Below are 26,749 nucleotides of genomic sequence, written 5' to 3' on the forward strand. Positions count from 1 at the left end.
TAAAGAAAGACCAAAAAGATGACATGATAGTCCTATACAACCTCGCGAGTTTAAAGAGGGTCAGAAGGTTTTGTTGTTTAATTCAAGGTTGAAGTTATTTCTTGGGAAGCTTAAATCCCAATGGAAATGACCTTATACCATCTACCAAGTTTATCCTTTTGGAGCTATTGAATTATACAACAATTACAGAGGTACATTTAAAGTTAATGGTCAATGTCTCAAACACTACTGGGATGTTGACGTTGAGCGAGTTGAATCCTCGCTCAAATTAACAGACCTTTAATTTTTCATGAACTCATTTTGTAAATAAATAAATAATTAGAACTTATTTTTTTAACTTATTACATTTAATTAATTTTGTCTAAGGAGATTGGAACTTAAGCGGGACCGCTGTGACCCCTCCAACCTTTCCAAGGAATTAATTTAATGTAATTTGTTAAGAAGAAATTTTCTAATTAAGACTTAAATTTTTTAAAATTTCATTTTTTTCTATTTAAATTTTAAATTTTTATGTTAATAAAGGGGGTCAAATTTGGCCCAAGTACTAATCAATTTTTTTAGTAAGATACTGTCTGAGTTTGAGGCCTAAGACAGTAAAAAGGAGGGAACATTCATGCCTTACCATCACACCCATTGCTTGCCGCCCAAGTAACCCTAATGTAGCTAATTTTTTGCTACATGTTGCCCTAATTTTTCCAATATAACCCCATTTCTATTCTACTAATCTTCATATCCCTCAAAGCAATTTGCTTACACCCTAAAAATCCCTAAATCTCCCTTTTATGCCGTCAACCTCAAATCTCGAAAGAAACCCTAGTTCTCTTTTTGCCAAAATTCCCTTTTTCTGTTGCAAGATTTTTGCCTTAGCAAGTTTTACCCACTTTTTCGATTTCTCTTTTCTCTTTTGTGCAGAAACTTTTCCGAATTTTCGGGAAAAGATACCATGTCTTGCAAAAGAACCAGATCTTCAAAGACTACTCCTAAAAACCCGATTTTCATCGATGAAGAAGTAAAAGAGAGATTTGATTCAATCTTCAAGCATCAACCTATGATGCCGAAAAAAGGATTTGACTTGAAGAGTAATGATTTGATGGTTGTTCCTACACCGATTAGAAAGAAAATCAATGCTCTCAAGTGGGAACGATTTTGTGATGCTCGTTCACTTCCCGATGATGAACTAGTTTGAGAATTCTATGCTAGTTTGACTACGCAAGATGCTACTGAAGCCATCGTTCGAAAGAAAAAGGTACCTCTTACTTCTAAGTCCATCAATGATTTGTTTAATTTACCTGATGTTGAAGAAGAAGAGTACTACCCTATGATTAACAATATTAATTGGGATTTTCTTCAACAAGTGCTTGATGCTGTGACAAATCCGGGATCCCAATGGATTATAAGAAAGTATGGGAGCCATTCTTGTCAAAGAGAATATTTAAAACGAGTAGCACAGGTATGGTTTTATTTTGTTCGCTGCAATTTTATGCCTATCTCACATAGTTCCACCATCTCGATGGAAGGGATGCTTTTATTATATGCAATTTTGATAGAAAAGTCCATTAATGTTGGGAAAATTATCCTCAAGGATATTCACGATTGTGCTAAAAAGAAGGCAGGAAGTGCTTATTTCCCATCATTAATCACTTCGCTTTGCTTAAAGGCCTGTGTTAAAACACAAGCAAATCTAAAGGGGCGATATTATTAAGGATGCATTATAAAATCTTGAAAGATTAGTAGAGAGGGTGCATGAACTGAATCAAGGCGAGCAAAAAGAGCCAAATGAGCCAGATACAGAGGAGTCAACAAATAGAACTGAAACTGAAGTTAATTCAGTCACAGACACTGAAGAGAAAGAATCTGATAAGGAACCGAACATTCCTAAACCAAGGGTTGAGCCAGAAGAAGAACTAGTCAAGCTATGTGTTGAACCTAAATATACAACTTGTAACACCCCTTACCCGTATTCCTTACCGGAACAGAGTATGAGGTATTACTAAATTTTTAAAAATTTTCGACAGCATTCCTACTTATTTTTGCTTAAACCTCCTGCAAATTTAGAACACATTCCAATATACCAACCAATTTCATTTGTATAAACACACATATAGTTTAACTATTAATAAACACTACATTTAAAAGGGAACCATAACATATATTTACATGATGATCCCACATTACATAAAGTGTCTATACATGCCATAAAATTTGAACACTAGTAGTAAAATACCCCAAATGTGAAGGATAGTGTAGATGATTGTCGACTTGTTCCAATTTCCGAGTTGTTGGAAGTCACTATAACCAAGAGAAAAATAAAATCGAGTAAGCATATAGCTTAGTAAGTAAACACATGATAAATAAGTAATTACTCCCATAACTATACCAAAATATAAACTTATTCATGAATAACTTTATTGTTTAGGCAATTTCCAGCAAGCTGTTTTTCTGCGTCATAGTCGCTAATTTATTTTTATCTGGAGCTACAGAGCTCCAAATTGAGTTCCGTAAATTTTCCCTGAAACTAGACTCATATAAAATTTCACCATAAAAATTTCAGAATTTTTAACCCAGCCAATTAGTACAGTTTATTCATTAAACCTTCCCCTGTTTCACTGCCCAACGGTTCTGACCCTTCCTCACTAAAATTTACTTAACTCTCTGTACAAAATTTGAAAAATGGTTTCGCTTGTTTCTAATAAAAATAGACTCAATAAGGATTCTAGGGATATAAATTTCATGCCATAATTATTTTTTTACAATTTTTGGTAATTTTCCAAAGTTAGAACAGGGGATCTCGAAGTCAATCCAGCCCTGTTTCAGTAAAATTCAGATATCTCCAAAAATACAACTCCTTTGCTTATTCTATTTCTTTCATATGAGAATAGATACATTCAACTTCAATTTCATATATTATCAGCTTCCCATTCATTTTCCACCATTTATGGTGATTTTTTCAAAGTTACCCAATTGCTGTTGTTCAACACAGTTTATAATTAAATCGTTCCTTTTGCGTTTTTGATATTTTCTCCCATCTCATACATGGGTCGATTTAGTATTCAACTCAATATTTACCCCATAAAATTTTCCACCATATGGCAATATTCATCTTCCGCACTTTTCGTTGAACACTGGAATGTTAGCCGTTATTGGTGGATCCCCACTTAGCACCACCACCGAATCGGGAATCAAGACTTAGCAACCCCTGGGGAATCAGACATAGCAACCCCTTTTATTTCAAAGATATGGTGGATATCGCACTTAGCACCACCAATGAATCGGGAATCAAGACTTAGCAACCCCTGGGGAATCAGCACATAGCAACCCCTTTCACATTTCAAAGATATGGTGGATCACGCACATAGCACCACCCATAAATCGGGAATCAGACACAACAACCCCTTTTATATACAACATACTACGGCTTATTCCAGTGTTCAACCCATAACCCATATATTGCAACCCTTTATCACCTTTCCGATTTAACAACATTTTAGGATATTGCCAAACATTTATTTTAATTCCAAATAAATCTCAACATATATCAAATAATATCAAAATAATACATTAAGTCACGTGTTTACTTACCTCGGTGCAAAATATCGTAATTTTGCACTTTACTCCACTATCTTTCCTTTTCCCGTTTGATATACTCTTCACGTCTTTCTTGATTATGGAGCTTGAAAGCTTAAAACCCTAAATATGGCTTCCCCCTTGCTGATTTCGTTCACCATGAAGAAGATGAGCATATTTTGCCATCTTTTTCCCATTTAATTCTATTTAATAACCAAATGACTAAAATGCCCCCATTTAAAAAAAAATCTATTTCACCCAGTTTTATGTCTATTTTGTCCATCAACTAACTAATGGTCTAATTACCACATAAAGACCTCCAATTTAAAATTTCATAACAATTAGACACCTCTAAGATGTAAAACTCAACTTTTGCACTATTTACAATTTAGTCCTTTTGACTAAATTGAGTGCTAAACGTCGAAATTTTCGAGCGAAATTTTTACGAAAATTTTCCGTGAAATTGTAGACCATAAAAATATAATAATAACCATATTTTCCCTCGTCGGATTTGTGGTCCCGAAACCACTATTCCGACTAGGCCCAGAATCGGGCTGTTACAACTCTCCCCTTAGGGATTTTCGTCCCCGAAAATCTTACCGGAAAAGAGGTTTGGGTCTTGTTTCCTCATAATTTCCTCCGGTTCCCACGTAGCCTCTTCCATTCCATGTTTTTGCCACAACACTTTCACTAAGGCTACACTTTTATTTCTTAACTGTTTGACCTCCGAGCCAAAATCTTTATGGGTTCTTCTTCATAAGTCATATCTGGTCGAACCTCAATCTCTGTAGGAGAAACTATATGTGAAGGATCCGAACGATAACGTCGCAACATCGACACATGAAATACATTATGTATCTTTTCCAACTCTGGCGGTAAAGCTAACCGATATGCTACTGAGGCCAACTCTCTCGGTAACTTCATATGGTCCAATAAAGCGTGGACTTAGTTTGCCTTTACGACCAAACCTCGAATCTTCTTCCATGGGGATACTTTCAAGAACACTTTATCACCCACTTGAAACTCAATTTCTTTTCTCTTTAAATCCGCATACGACTTTTGCCGATCTGAGGCAGCTTTTAGGCAATCACGGATTATTTTCACCTTTTCTTCAGTTTCTTTCACCAGGTCGACTCCATGAATCCGATTCTCACCGAGTTCAGTCCAATATAAAGGGGTTCTACATTTACGCCCATATAATGCTTCATACGGTGCCATTTGTATACTTGACTGATAACTATTATTATAAGCAAATTCAACCAGTGGTAGATATTTCTCCCAACTGTCCTTCATTTCTAAAATACAACACCGGAGCATGTCTTCAAGAACTTGAATCACCCTTTCTGATTGCCCGTCAGTTTGCGGATGAAATGCAGTACTGAAATTCAATTTCGTACCCAAAGTTTCCTGTAACTTTATCCAAAACCTCGAAGTAAATCTCGGATCTCTATCCGATATAATAGATTTAGGCACCCCATGTAGTCTCACTATTTCAGCAACATATAATTCCGCCAACTTGTCAAGTGAATAATCAATGCGTATCGGAATAAAATGGGCTGACTTTGTCAATCTATCCACAATTACCCAAATAGCATCTTTCTTCTTTGGAGTTAAAGGCAATCTCATCACGAAATCCATCGTGATCTTGTCCCACTTCCATTCGGAATCGTTATCGGTTGAAGTAAACCCGATGGCACTTGATGCTCAACCTTCACTTGTTGATGATTAAACATTTTGTTACAAATTCGAGATATCCTTTTCATGCCCGACCACCAATACAACTTCCTCAAATCATTGTACATTTTCACACTACCGGATGGATGATAAATCACCACTGTGTGCCTCACCTAAAATAGTCCGAATTAGCTCATCATTTCTCGGTACACATATTCGTCCCACGAACATCGTGCAATCATCGAACCAATTTGAAAATCTGAGTCAACACCGCTTCACATCGAGCTCTCTTGGCTTGCAATTTCATTGTCATTCTTTTGAGATTCCCGAATTTGCTGAAGAAATAACGGTCTAGCTCTCAATTCAACCAACATTGAGCCATCATCAGATAAAGTTAACATCGTACCCATAGCTCTCAAAGCAAATAAAGATTTTCTGCTCAAGGCATCAGCAACCACATTAGCTTTCCCGGGGTGATAATCAATCACTAGCTCATAGTCTTTGATTAGCTCGAGCCATCTTCGTTGCCGCAAATTCAAGTCTTTTTGACTCATCAAATATTTCAAACTCTTATGATCAGTGAAGATTCGACACTTTTCACCATACAAATAATGACGCCAAATTTTTAAAGCAAAAACAATGGCAGCCAATTCTAAATCATGCGTCGGATAATTCTTCTCATGCGGTTTCAACTGTCTCGAAGCATAAGCTATTACTTTGCCCTCTTGTATTAACACACACCCAAGGCCATTCAACGATGCATCACTGTAAATTACAAACTCCTTCCCGGACTCAGGTTGCACCAACACTGGCGCCTCAGTCAATAATGCCTTCAACTTTTCAAAACTCTGTTGACATTTATCGGTCCATTCAAACTTGACATTCTTCTGCAGTAACTTAGTCATAGGAGAAGCAATCATCGAGAATCCCTTGACAAACCGTCTGTAATACCCAGCTAAGCCCAGGAAGCTTCTAACTTCAGTCACATTCTTTGGTGGCTCCCAATCAACAATTGCTGAAATTTTGCTTGGATCAACCCGAATACCTTCACTTGAAACTATATGTCCCAAGAATCCAACCTCACGAAGCCAAAACTCACTTTTGCTGAATTTAGCATACAATTTCTTTTCTCTCAGAATCTGCAACACAGTTCTCAAATGTTCTGCATGTTCTGATTCATCCCGAGAATAGATTAAAATATCATCTATGAACACCACCACGAACTTGTCTAAGTACAGTAGAAAAATTCGGTTCATCAAGTCCATAAAATAGTGGAGCATTAGTCAACCCAAAAGGCATTACCGAAATTCATAGTGTCCATACCTCGTTCTAAAGGCGGTTTTCGGCACATCGACTCTTTAACTCTCAAGCGATAGTAACCGGACCTCGGATCGATCTTGGAAAAGCTGTTGCCCTTTTAATTGATCAAACAAATCATCAATTCTCGGCAAAGGATACTTGTTCTTTATGGTCACCTTATTGAGTGACGATAGTCAATACAAAGTCTCATAGAGCCGTCCTTCTTTTCACAAATAACAGGAGCACCCCAAGGAGAAAAACTCGGTCTCACAAATCCTTTATCATCAACTCTTGTGGCGAGCTTTTAATTCCTTCAACTCGATCGGAGCCATTCGATACGGTGCAATAGAAATCGGTGCGATGCAAGTAGCAGATCAATAGAAAACTCAACTTCTCTAATCGGAGGTAACCTGGCAATTCCTCCGAAATACATCCGGAAATTCACGGACTCACAAGACCGATTCAAGCTTGACCCGATTATATCGATTTTCAACACATAAGCAAGATAAACTTCACATCCCTTTCTCAAGTATTTACGGCGGACATATGCGAAATCACCATAGGCAACTTATTCGGCTCCTCTGTTTCAATCCGGAGAATTTCACCATTTTCACACTTTAATTCAAGAATTTTCATCTACAATTCACCTTGGCATCATGCAATATCAACCAATCCATCCCCAAAATAACATCGAACTCATCAAATGGTAACAACATCAAATTAGCCAGGAAACAGTGACCTTGAATCATCAGGGGGCAATTCTTGCAAATCATATCAACTAAGACATACTTGCCTAATGGATTTGATACTTTAACTACATATTCAGTGTTTTCAATAGGCAATTTCTTACTAGATACCAATTTTATGCATACATATGAATGAGTAGAGCCGGGATTAATCAAAGCAATAACATCTATATCATGAAGAGAAAATGTACCAGTAATCACATCGGGAGATGAGGCATCCTCTCGAGCACGTATGGCATAAGTCTGGCGGCAGCTCTAATTTCGATCCTCCATTGCATCTTTCATCACACTTTTACCACTGACTTTGCTTCCCACATTTCTCGGCGGTCTCCCTCTACTAACAATATCACTCGATCCAGCTCTTGGCAAATTTTCTTCCTCTCTTCTCTCAGGGCAATCTCTTACATAATGCTCTTGGGAACCACACGAAACAAGCTCGTTTAAATCCCCAACACTCACCAATATGTCTTTGCCACCTGTTGACATTCGGTAGGGTGTTTCCTACATTGCCCACACTTGCTACAGAGGTAGCTCGAGTTGTAGCTCGAATCGACCTCCCTCGGTCTCTGCGTGAATACCCAATGAACCGGTTGGTCGTGGATCCATCCTTTAAACTTCTTGAATGAGATTGAAATGTTCGCCCATTGTCCTCTTCCTTACATCTCGAGATTCCATCTCGCCCTTCTCTTTTCTCTACTCGGTTCTTGACTTTTACAGCCCGATCAACTAACACCACAAATTCTTTTAACTCTAAAATCCCAACATGCAATCGATGTCTTCATTTAGCCCTCTTCAAATCTTTTACACATAATAGCCTCGTGAGGCACACATTCCTGGGCATATTTACTAAGCCGAACAAACTCCCGTTCATATTCTGCTACGGACATTCGGCCCTGTTTCAACCCGAGAAACTCTTTGCGTTTTTGATCAATAAATCGTTGGCTTACATATTTCTTTCTAAATTCTTCCTGAAAGAAGTCCCAAGTAACTCTTTCTTTTGGAACCACCGATATCAATGTTTTCCACCAACGATATGCCGAATCCTTCAATAAAGACACAGCACATTTCAAACATTCTTCAGGGGTGCAAGATAATTCATCAAATACCCGAATAGTATTTTCAAGCCAAAACTCGGCTTTTTCCGGATCATCATCAACATTGGCCCTGAAATCTTCAGCCCCATGCTTTCGAATTCTATCAACAGGTGGCTTACTTGATCTCACCAATTCGGCACTCCGTGGAGCTACGGGGACCGGTTGAGGAATAGGAGGGGGTGGAGGAGGAGGAACATTCGGATTTACACGGACATATTCTATATACCAATCACTCATCATTCGGAGGAAGGCTTCCGAGCCTCATCCCGTCCATGTGTCTCATGTCTACTCTCTTCCTCGCGGTCCCTTGCGCGAGAGCCAGCGTTACTTTCAACATCATCGCCACACTTGATCAGGATCCATTTACTATATAAAACAAAATTTTAAATTGTAGAAATCATCACACTATCACAATAATTTTATGGCATGTATAGATGACTTCCACACGTATTTTATTGGTCCGAGAACCGACTAAATCGTAGCTCGATACCACTAAAATGTAACACCCTTACCCGTATTCCTTACCTAGGAGCAGTATGAGGTATTACTAAATTTTAAAAATTTTCGACATGACATTCCTACTTATTTTTGCTTAAACCTCCGCAAATTTAGAACACATTCCAATATACCAACCAATTTCATTTGTATAAACACACATATAGTTTAACTATTAATAAACACTACATTTAAAAGGGAACCATAACATATATTTACATGATGATCCCACATTACATAAAGTGTCTATACATGCCATAAAATTTGAACACTAGTAGTAAAATACCCCAAATGTGAAGGATAGTGTAGATGATTGTCGACTTCGTTCCAATTTCGAGTTGTTGGAAGTCACTATAACCAAGAGAAAAATAAAATCGAGTAAGCATATAGCTTAGTAAGTAAACACATGATAAATAAGTAATTACTCCCATAACTATACCAAAATATAAACTTATTCATGAATAACTTTATTGTTTAGGCAATTTCCAGCAAGCTGTTTTTCTGCATCATAGTCGCTAATTTATTTTTATCTGGAGCTACAGGGCTCCAAATTGAGTTCCGTAAATTTTTCCTGAAAATAGACTCATATAAAATTTCACCATAAAAATTTCAGAATTTTTAACCCAGCCAATTAGTACAGTTTATTCATTAAACCTTCCCCTGTTTCACTGCCCAATGGTTCTGACCCTTCCTCACTAAAATTTACTTAACTCTCTGTACAAAATTTGAAAAATGGTTTCGCTTGTTTCTAATAAAAATAGACTCAATAAGGATTCCAGGGATATAAATTTCATTCCATAATTATTTTTTTACAATTTTGGTAATTTTCCAAAGTTAGAAAAGGGGATCTCGAAGTCAATCCAGCCCTGTTTCAGTAAAATTCAGATATCTCCAAAATACAACTCCTTTGCTTATTCTATTTCTTTCATATGAGAATAGATACATTCAACTTCAATTTCATATATTATCAGCTTCCCATTCATTTTCCACCATTTATGGTGATTTTTCAAAGTTACCCAATTGCTGTTGTTCAACACAGTTTATAATTAAATCGTTCCTTTTGCGTTTTGATATTTTCTCCCATCTCATACATGGGTCGATTTAGTATTCAACTCAATATTTACCCCATAAAATTTTCCACCATATGGCAATATTCATCTTCCGCACTTTTTCGTTGAACACTGGAATGTTAGCCGTTATTGGTGGATCCCGACTTAGCACCACCACCTTGAATCGGGAATCAAGACTTAGCAACCCCTCGGGGAATCAGCACATAGCAACCCCTTTTATTTCAAAGATATGGTGGATATCGCACTTAGCACTACCAATGAATCGGGAATCAAGACTTAGCAACCCCTCGGGGGAATCAGCACATAGCAACCCTCTTTCACATTTCAAAGATATGGTGGATCACACATAGCACCACCCATAAATCGGGAATCAGACACACAACAACCCCTTTTATATACAACATACTACGGCTTATTCCAGTGTTCAACCCTAACCCATATATTGCAACCCTTTATCACCTTTCCCGATTTAACAACATTTTTAGGATATTGCCAAACATTTATTTTAATTCCAAATAAATCTCAACATATATCAAATAATATCAAAATAATACATTAAGTCACGTGTTTACTTACCTCGGTGCAAAATATCGTAATTTTGCACTTTACTCCACTATCTTTCCTTTTCCCCGTTTGATATACTCTTCACGTCTTTCTTGATTATGGAGCTTGAAAGCTTAAAAACCCTAAATATGGCTTCCCCCTTGCTGATTTCGTTCACCATGAAGAAGATGAGCATATTTTGCCATCTTTTTCCCATTTAATTCTATTTAATAACCAAATGACTAAAATGCCCCCATTTAAAAAAAAAATCTATTTCACCCAGTTTTTATGTCTATTTTTGTCCATCAACTAACTAATGGTCTAATTACCACATAAAGACCTCCAATTTAAAATTTCATAACAATTAGACACCTCTAAGATGTAGAACTCAACTTTTGCACTATTTACAATTTAGTCCTTTTGACTAAATTGAGTGCTAAACGTCGAAATTTTCGAGCGAAATTTTACTGAAAATTTTCCGTGAAATTGTAGACCATAAAAATATAATAATAACCATATTTTCCCTCGTCGGATTTGTGGTCCCGAAACCACTATTCCGACTAGGCCCAGAATCGGGCTGTTACACAACTCCCATGTTGACTTCTGCAAGTACTTCAAGGAAATTAGAGTTGTCAATTTTGATGGATATGTGCAAGTTCATGCACAATCAACAACAAAGTTACTAGAAATATGCAAAAATTAGAGATGACTCAATTCAAAATACTTTTAAGAATATCTCTAATAATTTTTTTCCTGAGTTCGCAGATGCTATCTTTGAGACATGGACGGAGGGTACTGACGATGCAAGCGGAGATGGAGCTAAAGAAGACAAGGGGAATAAATCAGAAAAATAAAAGGGGGATTCTTGTCCTATTATTTATTTAATTATTTTTAGGTCTTTAAGAATTTATTTTTCGTAATTAGGATTTAATTTTTGCAGAATAAAACATAGCAAGCATGAACAAACTTAACACTTCTTTAGAAAGAATAAGACTAAGTGATGCGGTAATGGGAATAAACATGTCTAGGATTGGGTTATTAGGGAAGACTTGGTATTTAAGCAGTCTTAATGACTCACCTCTCTTTCTTTACAACCCTACCTAGTGTTCAGTTTTCATTCAATACTTTGTTCTTGCAATGAGGACATTGCTTCTTTTTAAAGGAGAGTAATGCAAATAAATCGCTCAAACTTTTAAATTTTTTTCAAGTATGCTTCAATTATTTCTTTCATAAGTATGCTTTAATAAATGAATGTTTAGAGATATTTTTTTTGTTACTGAGATAGTTTGTATGCAAGTATGAATGATGATTTTATCTAAGTGAATGTATGTTATCATGAAGAATGGAATGCTTGTATGATCTTAGTTTTAGTAATGTTTGCCATAAAAACTTAGTTCCTTTTGAGATTAAACATGCATGAAGGTTTATATTTTTAGAATTGACTTAGTAACTTTCTTAAGGTGAAATCCTAGGGGACATAAAAATCTAAAATGATGTAGGCACTATTTCTTTGGACCGTTTGAGCCTTTTCAAGCCAACCCTATGATATTAGACCCTTGAAACTGTAATTTTGAGCTTAAAGGCCTGTTTTTGCAATGAACCTACTTTATAAACCAGTTACCATCTTTTTAAAATTATCCTAATTTTTTGCACCTATCTTAACTAAAGTTGTCTTGGGAATCAACATTTGAGGAAATTTTTATAAAGATGTATGTGCTCATGCTAAAAAAAAGAGCGAAGAAACGTTCGCTCAGTCTTGAAAAAGGAAAAATGTATGAGCTTGAGATCAAAATAAGTTTGGGGGTGTTCCAAAGGTTCACTTACAGAAAAAGGTTGTATTACGAGAAAACTGAGACAAAGTTAAAGGTTAAGATTTTTAAAACCAAAATGTCCCATCTCTTAAAATCTCTACCTTTAACTGAGCCCCATTACAACTTTATAAAAGACCTATTGATTTGAGGATTATGTCACCTACATTAGTGGAGAGGAAGTCCTAAGTTCAACATATGAAGATCATAAATAAGCCTTGTGATTGTTTGCTTGATTGATAGGAAACTATGTTGGATGACGAATGTTATCCATGGCTGTCACATACATGCAAACTATGATTCATGTTGGCATATTTTGAAGCTTAGTATAATCTTAAGGAATATATGCATATGAATTACTTGTTAATAAAGAAGATCGATAAGCATGAAGTTATTAATGCATGATTATGGGGCAAAGATTGATACTGCTTACACAATTAGTAATTTTGCCTTAGCAAGACCTTTTGCTATGCATAAACATTACTCAGGATGAACAATTATTTAAGTTTGGGCGTGTAAGCGGAAAAATATATAAGATTTTTCCTATGTAATTTATCACCTTTTACTTAAATCCATTGTTAAAACTAAATAATTGTTTAATAAATTAATGAAATATGTGAAAATGTGAAATTAGGACATAGAAATTATTAAAATGTGATTTTATGCTTTATTATATAGTTTTCATGCAATAAATGACTTATTTTATATTAATTTGAATATATTATATTTTTAAGACATAAAGTGGTCCATGCATGATTAATTAAATAATCAAATATAAAATTATATTTAATAATTCATTTTAAAATATTTCATTAATAATATGGGTTTTAATAATTAATTAAATTGGATAAATTTTATCCTTTGGTCCTCTAACTTGTTGATTTATTCTGGATAGGTCTGATAGCTTTGCTGGATTAGAAAACTATCCAACTTGGAGATCAAGTCAACCCAATACTCGGCTACACATGGCTGTCCATTTAAACCATTCTTTGGTTTAACTACACAAGATCCTTGCAATGTTGAAGAAATTAGAGATTTGCCCGAAGATTTATGATTGACCGAGTCTTAGTCCTGAGTTGTGTGGCATCCAAAATTACTTAAAATCAAGCAAAAAATCAAGTCAAAAGCCACTAAGCATGGCCGACCACAATTTAAGGAGATTTGAAGAGGTTAACATCCACTATTTTTAGCAAACTATCCCCCTCTCCTCACCTATAAATAAGACCCTCTCATTCCTTCATTCATCATCCCTCAAGCATCCCTTAATCATTCCTCATTTGTTCTCATCATTCATCATTCTCTCTTTTCTCCAAATTCTCTTAACCTTTTTTCCATTCCCACACCTAGCATTATCTCTTTATAGAGATTTTAACAATTAAGCCTCTTAAAGAACCCTTGGTTAGCCACCTTGGAGAGCCATAAGCAAAGGAACGTATGAGCTTCGTCACTCAGAGTCTTGGGTGGCAGCCACTATGAATTGGGTTTAATCTTCATTTTATTTCATTTAATATAAAGATGTTTGTTATGTGTTCTTAGTTCTTGTTTACAACAATGTTAACTTAATTTTATTTAAGCTAGGATGATTGCTTTGATTAAATAATATTTATTAGATTCATGCTTATAATGTTTGTGCCTCAATCGATCATGTTTTCAATTAAAATCAAGTTTGTATTTGGTTCACACATGATTGAAATGCATCTGAATTAGTTGAGCGATCCTGACTAGACGACGACTAATGGACACATAATTGAAATGTGCATGCTCAATTTAGATCCTGACCCGATAAAATTGGAGGTTGCATAACAACTTTGACCATGCTCTGTTATCTTCATAGTTTTTAGATTTGTGCGATTAAATTGTTTCAAACTGACACGTCCCTGTTACCTCACACGAATGCTAAGAAACCCTTAGTAAATAAGGATCAGTAAAATGCGTATTTACTAAGTAAAGGATTCCGAAAGGACCTAATGTGGTTTCCAAACTCATGAAAGATAGAGTGGCCATGGAATGTTTTTCCGAATGTTATTAAGCATGTTGATAATAAATTGAGTTTAATTAAAGTAGTTGTCCTAGTTTATTTATGTTATAATTGTTGCAAATTGTGTTTAATTTTACTAAAATCTATTTACTCATATAGTTTGCATACTTAGGATAATTTACATTAGGGATCATTGCATTTAGTTTAATATATTTTAATCACCACTTCTCAACTATATTGTCTTTTGATTTACCAAATTGTTAATATAATTTTACAAATTAAGTGACTTAGCACAAATACAATCCTTGTGGAGACGATAACTCGATACTTACTTATTACTTGATAACGACTGTGTACACTTGCACAAACCTACGCATTACAGCTCTACAGACACCTACATATATACTTTTCTGGCATGATCTTCACTGGCCATCACAATCATTCATCCTTAATCATTTTGTCTCCCACTACTAAACTAGTTAGTTCCAATCTAACTAAACAGAATTGAAATCCAACTAATCAGAATTCAACCAATAAAATTTCTAAATTTCTCAGTGGAGTTCGAGAATTTGCTAATCCTTTCAATTTAATCCTATTTTCCTTAAATTTAAAGTCAATAAAGATAACCAGGTGTTAAAGAGAGCATCTAGGATCCGTATAGCCCAAAACACAAGTACTATTTTGAGAAAAAAATTATTGTTATAAATATCACAAATCGACTTAGTTTTCAAAATTTTATTTTTCTACTGTGCAAAAAAACTGTTTTCGAACCAAAATTTTTCCAACACTTTGCATGTGTGATGGTAGTCATTTTTAAAGGATGAATGCAGATGTGAGAGAACATCCTCATGTAAATCTTGAATGAAGTGAAGCTAAGTTATGAGTGTGGGAAAAAAACAGATCATACCAAGTTGAATTATGAAAAGAGAATAAGAAATTTAATATGTTCTGGAAAGTGAAAAAAAATCAAGGAATGGATATAATCGGGAATAAGTGTCGTCGTATATTTTGGGACTCGATAAAGATTGAAAGTGTTTATGGCATTGGATACATTGAACCAAAAGAATAATTTAGATTGAAGATTAAATTAATACGTGAGATCATAGGAATATTTGGATGAGAAACTTTTCACTACTGATAGAATTCATATCTAATAATAGACTTCAAATAAGTTTACATATAACATCGTGTAAAATACTATGATGAAGTAGGAGCCGAAAATCTATGTATAAACTTGAGTTGTAAGATATGAATTGAATTTATTAATAGGTAACATTAAATATACATGAGTTGTATGCTATCTGAGAGGAAAGCGGTTAAAGTATAGCTAAGCTTATTCTTCTAGGGAAAGACGATGGGGTTATAATTTCAAGAAGCGCAATAGTTCAGAGATAAGTGTATACTATTAGTAAGAAGTTGCAAAGATTATTATAGAAACCCTGTCTATTTCCTACTAAATTTTAAGGTGGAAATTTCATTAAGGAGGGGAGAAATTAAATAACTCGATTTTTTGTTTATATCGAAAAATTCAGTTTTAGGATCGAATTCTTTGAATTTAGTAAGTTCAGAATTTTAAGATAGAGTTTGGCATGATGGAAAATAATTACTTTCTTGAAAATTTAATCAAATGGAATCTGATTGCAACGTTTGGTGTGTCATGTTTTATTTACTTTTTCTTGGAATCTAGTTACCCCTTGGGTATTATTTTTCCGTAAACATGACATAGTGATTCCCATGATAAAAGGTGAGAAAGTTATTTTCTCATGTATATTGAAAAGTTAGAAAAATTATTAAGACAAAATTAACCCTATTTTATATTGATTTAGGGTATCTTTATATTAATAAACGTAAAAGAAAAAAGAAATTGTTGGCTCCTTCCTACTACTTGATTTGCTCTACTGCTTCAAGGGACTCTTCATAAGTAAGCTTTGTTCCTTGATTTTATTTTTCCTAGCTACAAATTTGATTTAGAACTTGTATTTGTATGAAATACTTATTATTTTTGTATAATATGAGTAGACCGTCTATAATTTTACATTCAAATGATTTATTTCTTTCTAATTTTGCTCAGAGCAATGCATGGAATCAACTTTTTTTATATCCTTATGAGTTAGCTTTTAGATAAAACAAACATGATTTTTAGTGTTTTTTAATTTATTCCAAAATAAGTTTTATATATCCATTACTTTATATATGCATTATTATATTTAGAAAATATATGGTAGACAAATTTGAAATAAGTTTGCTTTCAATTAAAATTAAATTTAAAATTTTAAAAATAATTTAAAAATATCAATTAAATTTTATTATTAAATATTTAATCCAAATATTTTTAATAATAAAGCTTATTATAAAAATTAGATAAATGAATATTATCTTTTATTTATTTTAAATTCAAAATTATCATTGTCTTACTAGGAAAGTACTTAGTGAACCAAATGTAAAAATATAACTTTCTTATAATTTTAATCAATAACTTTCAATTTTTACCAAACACTGTACAATAACTTTCTCCCTAATTACATTATCAACCATCACATTTCAAATTATTACCTTCTATTGAAATAATAAAATAGAAAAGTACCAAATGTTAGCTAATGTTAATGTCTACTCAAATGTACATTTCATTAGAAATCTAACCTTTTAATCACACATTTGAGATGCCAAAGTATACAATTTACACTATGGTTTATGATCTTAATGCTCCTTTTGTATTCTCTCGGACCTCTTGTATAAATCCATTGGCGTCTGCATTTATTACACCATCCTGCAAATGTTAATGGACAAGTGTTGAGAAGAGCCGAATGGTCATCACTCGGTGGACTCAATCACTAGTTGCATGTTGTCTGCAACATTGTTTGTTGGTGATAAGATACTGATAAAACACCTTGGCCATCTTGATCTTCAATACGGTCATCCTTTTTGAACACACGATGTGATGGCGTATCTATAACAAGCGCAGAAGACAGAAGCTGGTTTCTCTTTGTCAAGGTGAGTTCATAGTTTCCATTTTCGCTGATGAGGTTTCCATGATTCAGACTTTAAAGCAATCCAATGGCAGTGTCCCGACCACCTCTTATGGTACAACTAAGACAAGCATGAGCACCACCATGCAAATTTTGACGTCAAAAAGAAATATTTCCCAAGTGAGATAATGGTACAGCAAACACTGAAACAATAAATGTCTATTTTGCGATTATATTATCAAAAATTATATAATTGAATTAAAATTAAGTTGAAAATATTTAAAAAGAAAAAAAACAGAAAAAAAAATCAAGACCAAGATAAAAATTTAATTATTAATCATTCATGACAATTTTAAAAATAAACTTACATGATACTTACATTATATTAACATATATTAGAATATAGTTTAAGAACAAATTAATTTAATAATAAATAAAATAATTTTATAACTAATTTCATTTTCGTTATTTTATAATTAAAAGTCTTGAATAAAAATAATAAAATAACAAATTGAGTAATAGTAATATTTTAAATAAGTTAATGTATTTTCATTAAACAAGTGATTACTTTCAAATATAATAAGTGTATTTCTTTCAAATATTTTGTACTTTTCCGTCCATGATATTAATTGGAATCCACAAATGAGAATTGAATAATGTCATTATATATCCAACATTTTACAATTTAATACTGTGTCAATGTAGAAGGGTATTAAACTTATTAGAAAGGAGAAATTATGAAAGGTGAAAATTGAATGGGACTGGGGTTGAAAGGCTATTACCTAGACTATTAGATGGGAAAGAGACACTTTCGAAATCATTGCCACCGAGCCCTATCTTTTTCTTTAAAAATCCAAAACCAAAATCAATACGGATTGTATCTGCCCCCCATTTGTAACATGATTTAAAATCCCACCTTCAGACCCACCAACTAAATAATGCTATCTACACCACTGAAGCGAGGAAAAAGAAAAAAAAAAAAGCAAGCAATTCTTTTAGTGGATAAAATTTTATAAGAGGATGGAACTGTGTTTGTCCTAGTTGTGAACAACACCTCTTTTTAACTACAGTTTTGTGCATAGATCCCACGTTGTTGGGTCTATCAGTATCATGGGATTTGAATTTTTTTGGTCTTTTTAGTTTGCTGTATGCTCTTTGGAGAGACCAACTAAATTTGCCCCCACCCTTTTATCTGCGTTCATCACATTGTGATTTGTGACAACTCCACCATCATGTTAGATGTTACTTGCCTAACTGTATAGTAATGGACCTCTCTTTTCCCATCCTTCCTTTTTTTCCCCTCGGTCCTCTAATTTGGTTTTCTCAGTAGGAATCCCAACAACTCCTCAACTCATCGGGTTCCTGCCCTCCCTGATTTTATAGGAGTTTTTTTTTTTTTTTAAAGGGACGAATTTTTCATTACATTTTTTTAGATCGAGTTAGAGTTGAATGGAAGTAAATTTTCAGGTGGCTTGGGCTGAATTAGAAAAATCATTTCTGGGTTAAGGTCTAAGATTGAGACTAAAATATGAAAAAAAAATTCAGGCATAGAATGTATAACGTCGAATAAAAAAAATAAAGTCTTAGTCTTAAAAAAATATTATGTATTTTTAAGGATTGGTAAAAACCTTCTTTAGTAAAATAAAAAGGAAATCTAAGTTTTGAAATTAAGAATTTAAATTGCTTCAAAACAAATTGTAATTAAAATTTAGAAATCAATATAATATAAATCTAAAATCTCATTTTATTCACTCATTGTTGCACAGCTAACATTATTTATTTTCTAATAAAATAGTTATTGAAGAAACAATTAATTTTTGCGAGTTGATAAGAGAGTCATTATAGGAGCAGCTATAACTTAAGCAACTTGCAAGTGAAGAACAACACCACCAAAATATTGGTTACATAATTCAATTTCCATCTATATAGGTGAGACCTTTACTAGAGAGATAATCCATTATCTTCAAACACGTAAAAGTAATTATTGAAGTTTTATCATTCTCCATATAGCAACCTCAAGTAAGATCTAAATCACTCTCCATTACAATAGAAGTTGCTGCAACATCCCATACCCAACCCGATTGCCAGGTCCAGATTATAGGATGCTACACTTCAATATAAAAATAAATAAATACGACTTTCGACATTATTATTTGCAATTAATAAAATAATGAAGATAATGAGTGTATCTAATACTACTACTAAGAGATTTCCAAATTTACAAAAATCTATGTTCATAATAAAACTTTGATTTAATATACAATAATTTCATCAAGTAAATTTTAACATGTTAAAGTAATCACTTAGTATTAAAACAATTTGTATTCTGACCATTTAATTTCATTTACAACAAATACCCTGAGACTCCCTCTCTGGGTTGCCCTGCTATATGCATATTACAACTAAGAAGCAAAATTTGTCAATGCATGGTGATCTCTTGGCCTGGTCCCTTCTTAAACTTTCATAGTTTCCTATCTACCGACCATGCATAACAACACAAGTAAGTTATAAAGAACTTAATAAGTTTCCATACCTTACTAACACAACGCTAATACGATTGCATTTCATGGCTGGGACTTCATGAATGTCTTGCCCGTTTTAAGACAGCACACCATCCTCTTTGTCACATTAGATGAATCATTAGCAATTTTCCCTTATTGATTCCATTATTACTAGTTTTCTTCATGGCTCCTTATGCATTTATCACCTCGAGAGGAAAAACCTCATGAATTCTTACTTGTGAACTGTAAGAGATAATCCAGAAATAATCCCCATGACATGCCTTGCACCAATGACTATATATGTTTACATAAGACCCTTTGACATGACCACGCCCAGAAGCTCAACAAGCTCTAATCCCGATCCCATCGAGCTCCCTAAAGGACCCATGACTGGAGCTTGAGCCAAGCACCTTCAAGAAGTTGTTTCAGCTTTATTTGCTCAACTTTGGAATAAAAATGAGCTCTATGTTAAAGGAGAAGTTCAGGCCAGCTCATTAAAGGCTCCTTGCATCTTAGTGTAAGCTGATCTCAGTTCATCACTAGCTCCCCGAGCTCCATCTAGCTCAAATCAGCTTACTTGAGCTTAATTCAGCTCGTCGATTTAGTTTCTTTCCAGTTCATTCCTTTTATCATTTTAATAAATTAAGTATTAGTTTCATTTTAATTAAATTGATACAACTCAAGACCGAATTCCCTAGCTCAATTTAGCTCATTAAGTATTTTCACTTGTTTTTGAGCTAACTGAATTTAATATACTAGCTAGTCCATAATTAAGTGTTTTAATTTATCCTATTATGTTATTTAATTTGTCTAGATTATGTTTTGATTATGTTCAGCTGAACCTATAATTGGTTTAATATGTTCATATGCTATGTAGGTTCAGCCGAATGTGAGAGGAGCATTAAAAGATGTTCATGCACGGCTTGGTTCAAAGAATGCAAGGATGCATGTATTGCCGAATTCAAGAATGGTGGTTGATTCATTGGCTTCCCCAAGATGTCTATTCGACCAAGAGACACTAGCAATCTTAATTCCCCAAGTTTGGCTAACCACTTCCCCAAAGCATCTTCAAGCCGTTCACAATTTGGTGTTCACACCTAGTGACCAATCGGCTGGTCATGTTCACACACAAGAGACTTCTCAAGCTCCTTGTTAACAAATCAAATGGTTGTTTAAGACCCTCATTAAGGCACACACCTTTTCGGTCAAACACCACAACATGAATGCCTCATTAAAGTCTCTAGCTGAACCTAGACTTGTCTAATGGTCTCCTATGCATTCATCTTCACCCAAGTCAATTTTCTTCATCAAGAAGCTGTCTTTTGGTGCTCCATTTAGCTGAATATAGACTTAGATTATTAATGAATATTTCCTAGATTATTACGGCACATTCATAGCCGAATTACTTAGCTTTTAAGCTTGTTCATTTTGTCCATTCAACTATCTCTTGTAAGCTATAAATAGTTTGCTCATTTCATGTATTAGGGACTTTTTGCCATTTTTATTGAATGAACATTTGTTCTTGTGAGGTTTCTTCCTCTTTTTTTTGTGTGAGTCTCCAGTGACTTATCTAGCGTGCTAGTGGTGTCAACCTGAACTCCTTCTTGAACTTATCACCAACCTTTTGGTGTGGCGTTCACCTATCCTTCTATCAAACCATTTTTCCACCTTAAACAATATAAGAACTGGGGTGACACTCTTTATAGTGTTGAATCGCTCTTGACATTTAAGTTCACTATCCATTTCCATCATTTACTTATATCTATCTTATTATCTTAAAACTGAGCCCATCCCCAATAACTTCCATCATTTAGTTTTTTATAACCGAACCTACCATAACAAAAACTTAGCCAAATTTAACCCCATTCCATTAATATTAAACCTACTTACCCAATTCAACCCAATTGAAGACTTTGGAATTGACACTTCTCGACGACGATCGGGCAACATACGTAGACTCGACTCATTCAACTGAGCCAGATCACGTTACCCTTCTTGGTGAATATTCCCTATTACGGACTATTAATAGTGGATTGTCTTAGAGAACTCAAACTCATGTTGCAATCCTCCTAGATCCATGATAATAGCACCACCACAACTCAATGTAGAAACTCTATTCATCCCAAGAAAATAGATAGATCGTGTAACACCCTATACCGACCCGATCATTAGGTCTGAGTACAAAATGTTACAATTAAACCGTATTACTTAAAAACCTTCCTAACTTGATTTATTTACAGCTTAAACAATGCCAAATTTTAATCCATATTTACCATACAACTTTATTCTAGTTTCTTAGATGACAATATATCTCCAAATTTAACTTCAAATAAATTCTCTATTATTCAAGTACTAAAGTTCTTCAAATTATTTTTCCCTATTAGGCATGTTGATAACTCTTGAAAAGATTTAATTTCATTCCTCTAGACCTAGCTAATTGCTTGTACTTGGGTACATTTAATGGCATTTTAGGACATTTTATTGGTACTTTTATCATTTGCAATAAGAGCTTAGACTATGTTGACATGTTAGATTCTTTTAATTGCGCGTGGAAGGGTTATGTTTTGGTGGTTGGGCAGGTGCAAGACGTGGAGAAAGAAGTAATAAAGTGAAGGTTTGCCGAGGCAAAAGATTGGATAGTTTGCCACCTTGTATTTCGTGGCAATTTCAGGAAGATGATCGAGTTAACACGCAACACATACCAGTTTCAAACCTACTTTACTTGTACCACAAAAATCTGCCTGAAAAAGATGAGAAGATATCGTGGGCTGTTGGAGTTACCCTAGGAATAAATGCTTATAAAAATCCAAAGGAGGAAGCCCTAATGGTAGAGAAATCTAGAGGCAACAATAGAGGGTAGTGGTTGAGTAGAGGCGGAAAGAGGAAACTGAAGGCAGTCCCTCTCAGGCACCACAAAACACTATGTTGCTGGATTGCGGATTGGTTTGGCGACAACCATCTTCCTACATTCTTCCATTATTTCTTATTCTGTTCTCCCGTGAATTCAATTAATCGAAATGATGTTGGGTGTTATCTCGAACTTGGATTTTAATTACCAAACCATGAGCTAAATCTCATTGGGTTGGGATTACATGATGGAAACTTTTATTTTCTTTAATGGTTGAAGCATATAGTTGATTTAATCTACTGTATCATTCAAGTTTTTTATTTCCCAATTGTATTCGTACATTCCCTAGACATAGATGACTGTGCATTATGCCCATAAATTGAATCTAACCCTGAAAAGGTTGGAATAGTTGGACTGAAGTTGAATGATACAAGTTGGTATTCGACTGAATACCTGCAGCAGACTCTAGACATAGAGCAGTGTTTGGATAGAATGAAGACAAAATCGTTCACCCAGGTAGCTTGAGATCTTGCTCTTGAAAGAAGCATGTCATTTTAGGTCTCTTATAAGTAGTAGATTAAGTACAATTTTGATGAGGCATTACTGAAAGTAAGGGAAGATTCATAGTAATCCCAACCTTCAAAACCAACATCGTAGACCTTCAATCCGTTGTCGTAGTATCTTTTTCATATCATTCTTAGTTATTTATTTATTCGCTCAGATTTTATTCACTTAATTATTCTCGTAATTGCTATTGTATTTTACTCTTACTTTGCCTTAACATTTTCCAATATTAATCAATATACATTTTCCACTTATCCTTATTATTTTAATTTACCACTGCGTACTTAACTCGGTTTTGCCATAACATTAATCATTATCATAACTGGACCATTTATATACCTAATTCGATCCCTGTGGAGACGGTCTCACTTAGCACTTTATTACTTGATTCGACGTGTATACTTGCACAATTCACACATATTCACACAAGACACCTGTATATATGATTACAATGACCTAGAACTTAAAATTTATATGAAATTTCACTTATTTGAATCTCAAGTCGTAGCTTTTAAGAGAGCCCCTCTATATGCAACATACAACTACAATGCCATAGAGATATCGCTCAGTAGATCCTATAAACTATCATCCAACCAAACTTCTTCAAATCCCTTTTCCATCTGTCTATTCCTCTGTTATGCTAATTTTCCTAACTTCAACTAACTCGCCAATGCTTGCCTCCATAGTCCACATTTTATGAACATGCATATCACACATATCATCAAATTCACTAAAATAACATGGAGTATGCCACATAACAGTTCATAGATACACAATCATCTCATACATTCAAACAACATACTTGCAACAATCATACAATTTTATAGCCATATGCAAGCATAACCTTTCCAATTAGCAATGATTATATATGTAGTCAACAAACTCGACTAAACTTAGTGCAAAACAACAAACAACACAGTAATTAGAATAAAATAGAGCAACACTCAAACAATTGAGTACATAGGCTCACCTGCTATCCTTCATCTTGGCCAGCTTAGCTTTTACAAATGTCAGAGCCTCCTTCGTCTTGGAAGCTAAGCATGACAACCCATAGACTAATGAAACTGAAGGTATTTAAATCTTAAAACTCAGAATCCGTTATCATGTTTAAGCCTTTTCAAAGATTTCAGAAATCTTTCTTTTTTCTCAAATCCACGAAAATAGAGAGATTAAGAAGCTTATCTACTCACCAAATTCTCTACTTCCCACACTCAATCCTTACGATTACTGCCACATGTAGAGCTTCCCTCAAATTTTCCTTATTTGAAACAGACAATGAAAATGATACAGAAGGGAATAAAATAAAATAAAAATGAGAAGTATTCTGCCTGCCAAATAGCTCTTCTCACATATATATAGCCTTTCACGCACAGCCATTGAGTCCAACTTAATTGAACCAGAATTGAGACCCAATTATTTACCATTCAGCCACTAACATTCCTAGATTTATTTAGTAAAACCCACAATTTCTTTTAGTTAACTCCCAATTCTTTTTTAATTCCGGACTTTACTATAAATTGGGTGAGACAACTCTTCCATCCTTAAAGAAAATTTCATCCTCAAAATTTCTTCTTATGACTAGGATCAAATACGGGCTTAGAGTAATACTTTTTTCTTCAATAACCCCCTCCTATCTTAGAGGTAGACACCTCTACTCTTCCTTGATTCTTGAACATTATTTACCCTGTCACAGATTAATAGTAAACCCACTTTGCTTGAATAGCGAATCCATCGATACTCCATCTGAAGTTGATTGTTGCATACATCCTCATGGTTATCTTGGCAGAAAACACTAGATTACCCCTGAACCAAATGGTCGCCTATTAATATACCGCTTAACAGGCACTCTGTGAGTGTATACAAATTTGTGAATTCTTTCTTGACAATTGGCTCTAGCGGATATTCCCACTTTTTTGAATACCATGGGGGTTTAAGAAAAACCTTTCTAATGGACAACAGGTGTCGGATGCTGATTGGGAGACTAGAATAATTTATTACAATTTGAAACCCAAACTTCTCGTGGACATTTGGATATTGATATCGAGACGTAGAGAAGGAAATACTTACATCTGAAATCATTTTTCCACTAGTTTACTTGTCAGTTAAGTTTCTGTTTGAAACCATAAGTTTATTTTCTTCCATTTATCTTTTTCAACTTCCGATTTCGTCATCGGAGTTCATCTTTCCTTTATAGACATTATCCAATCCCCAGGTAAATCTTCATTCTTCACTTATTTCTTTAAGTGTGTTCAAAATCAAACCAGTGTCAGAAGTACGAGCAAGAGGTTACGAGCACCGAAGCTAGATAGGTCACCGGGGGTTACATTAATGACACTATAAAATATTTACTTCTTGAAAATATTTAGGTTGGAGTTTTTTTTTTGTAAAAAATTACATTTTTAAAGATTGATTGATTTAGTTTCTTTGAAAAGTACTTACTAAAGTATTCATTTGAAAAAGGAATCATTTTTATAGTAATGTCATTTTAAGTTATTTAAAACAAAGAACTTTGCATTATAGTTATAAAAATAATTTATAAAGAACTTGCAGTGAATTTTCATAATAATATTTAGAAAATTTACGTTTTATTATTTTATTTAAAACCAAGTAAAAACGTAATTAATTTAGGAAAATTTCACAATAAAAAAATACTTGAAATCTCATAATTTGCATACACGCATGATAGTTCTAAAGTTAAAAAAAATAAATCACAACCCAAAACAAAAGTAAAGTCCAAAGTCCAAATAGTTTCAAAATCCAATAAATAACCATAAGATAAAATCATCCGAGAGGCTCCACCTAAATATCTAATCCACCTATTTCTGAGTGTTACCTGAAAGGTTTAAAACACTAAGGGGGTGAGCTTAGTTAATCACATACTTATAAACATATATGTCATACATTCATGATAATTCTATAACTCAATATCTTATAATAATATGATACATGATCATGTCAACACAAATTTTGTAAAAAGATGTAGATTTTTGGAAAACGGTCCTACCCAACTCCACTACACACCATAATCGAGTTTCCCCAAAACTCGTCCATCTAATAACACACCAATTTGTGAACAATGTCACAGTAATGCAGATAAACTGCCAATAATCAAAATTGTGGACAAGCTACTAAAATCATAGATATTCTGCCAATAATAAAAATCGTGGACAAGTAACCAAAATCACATATAAATTGCCAATAACTTCCACCTTTCACATATCCCAACCCACCCATGTGATATGCCCAAAATCACTTAGAATTTCATACGCATGTGTAACATGCAAATCACATACGTACACATGGAACCAAAATTTCACATTTTATAAATCATGTGGAAATCACATATGCCATATGTAATAGGCCCAATTTGCCCGGCCTGTTAGTGAAATAAACCAAATGAAAAAAATCAAAATTAAATAGTCTAATAAAGTCCAATTACATTGGGCCAAATTTAGATTTTAAGCCCAATCACTAAAACCCCTAATTACATCAGCCCAACTAGCCAATCTACCCTAGCCCAAAACCGAAACAAACAGAAACCCTAGGGTTTCTAGGATCTTCAGCAGCCGTTTCACCACCACCACCGCGCCACGTTGGTC

Source organism: Gossypium raimondii, chromosome 9, assembly GCF_025698545.1.
Source record: "Gossypium raimondii isolate GPD5lz chromosome 9, ASM2569854v1, whole genome shotgun sequence".
Taxonomy (NCBI): domain Eukaryota; kingdom Viridiplantae; phylum Streptophyta; class Magnoliopsida; order Malvales; family Malvaceae; genus Gossypium; species Gossypium raimondii.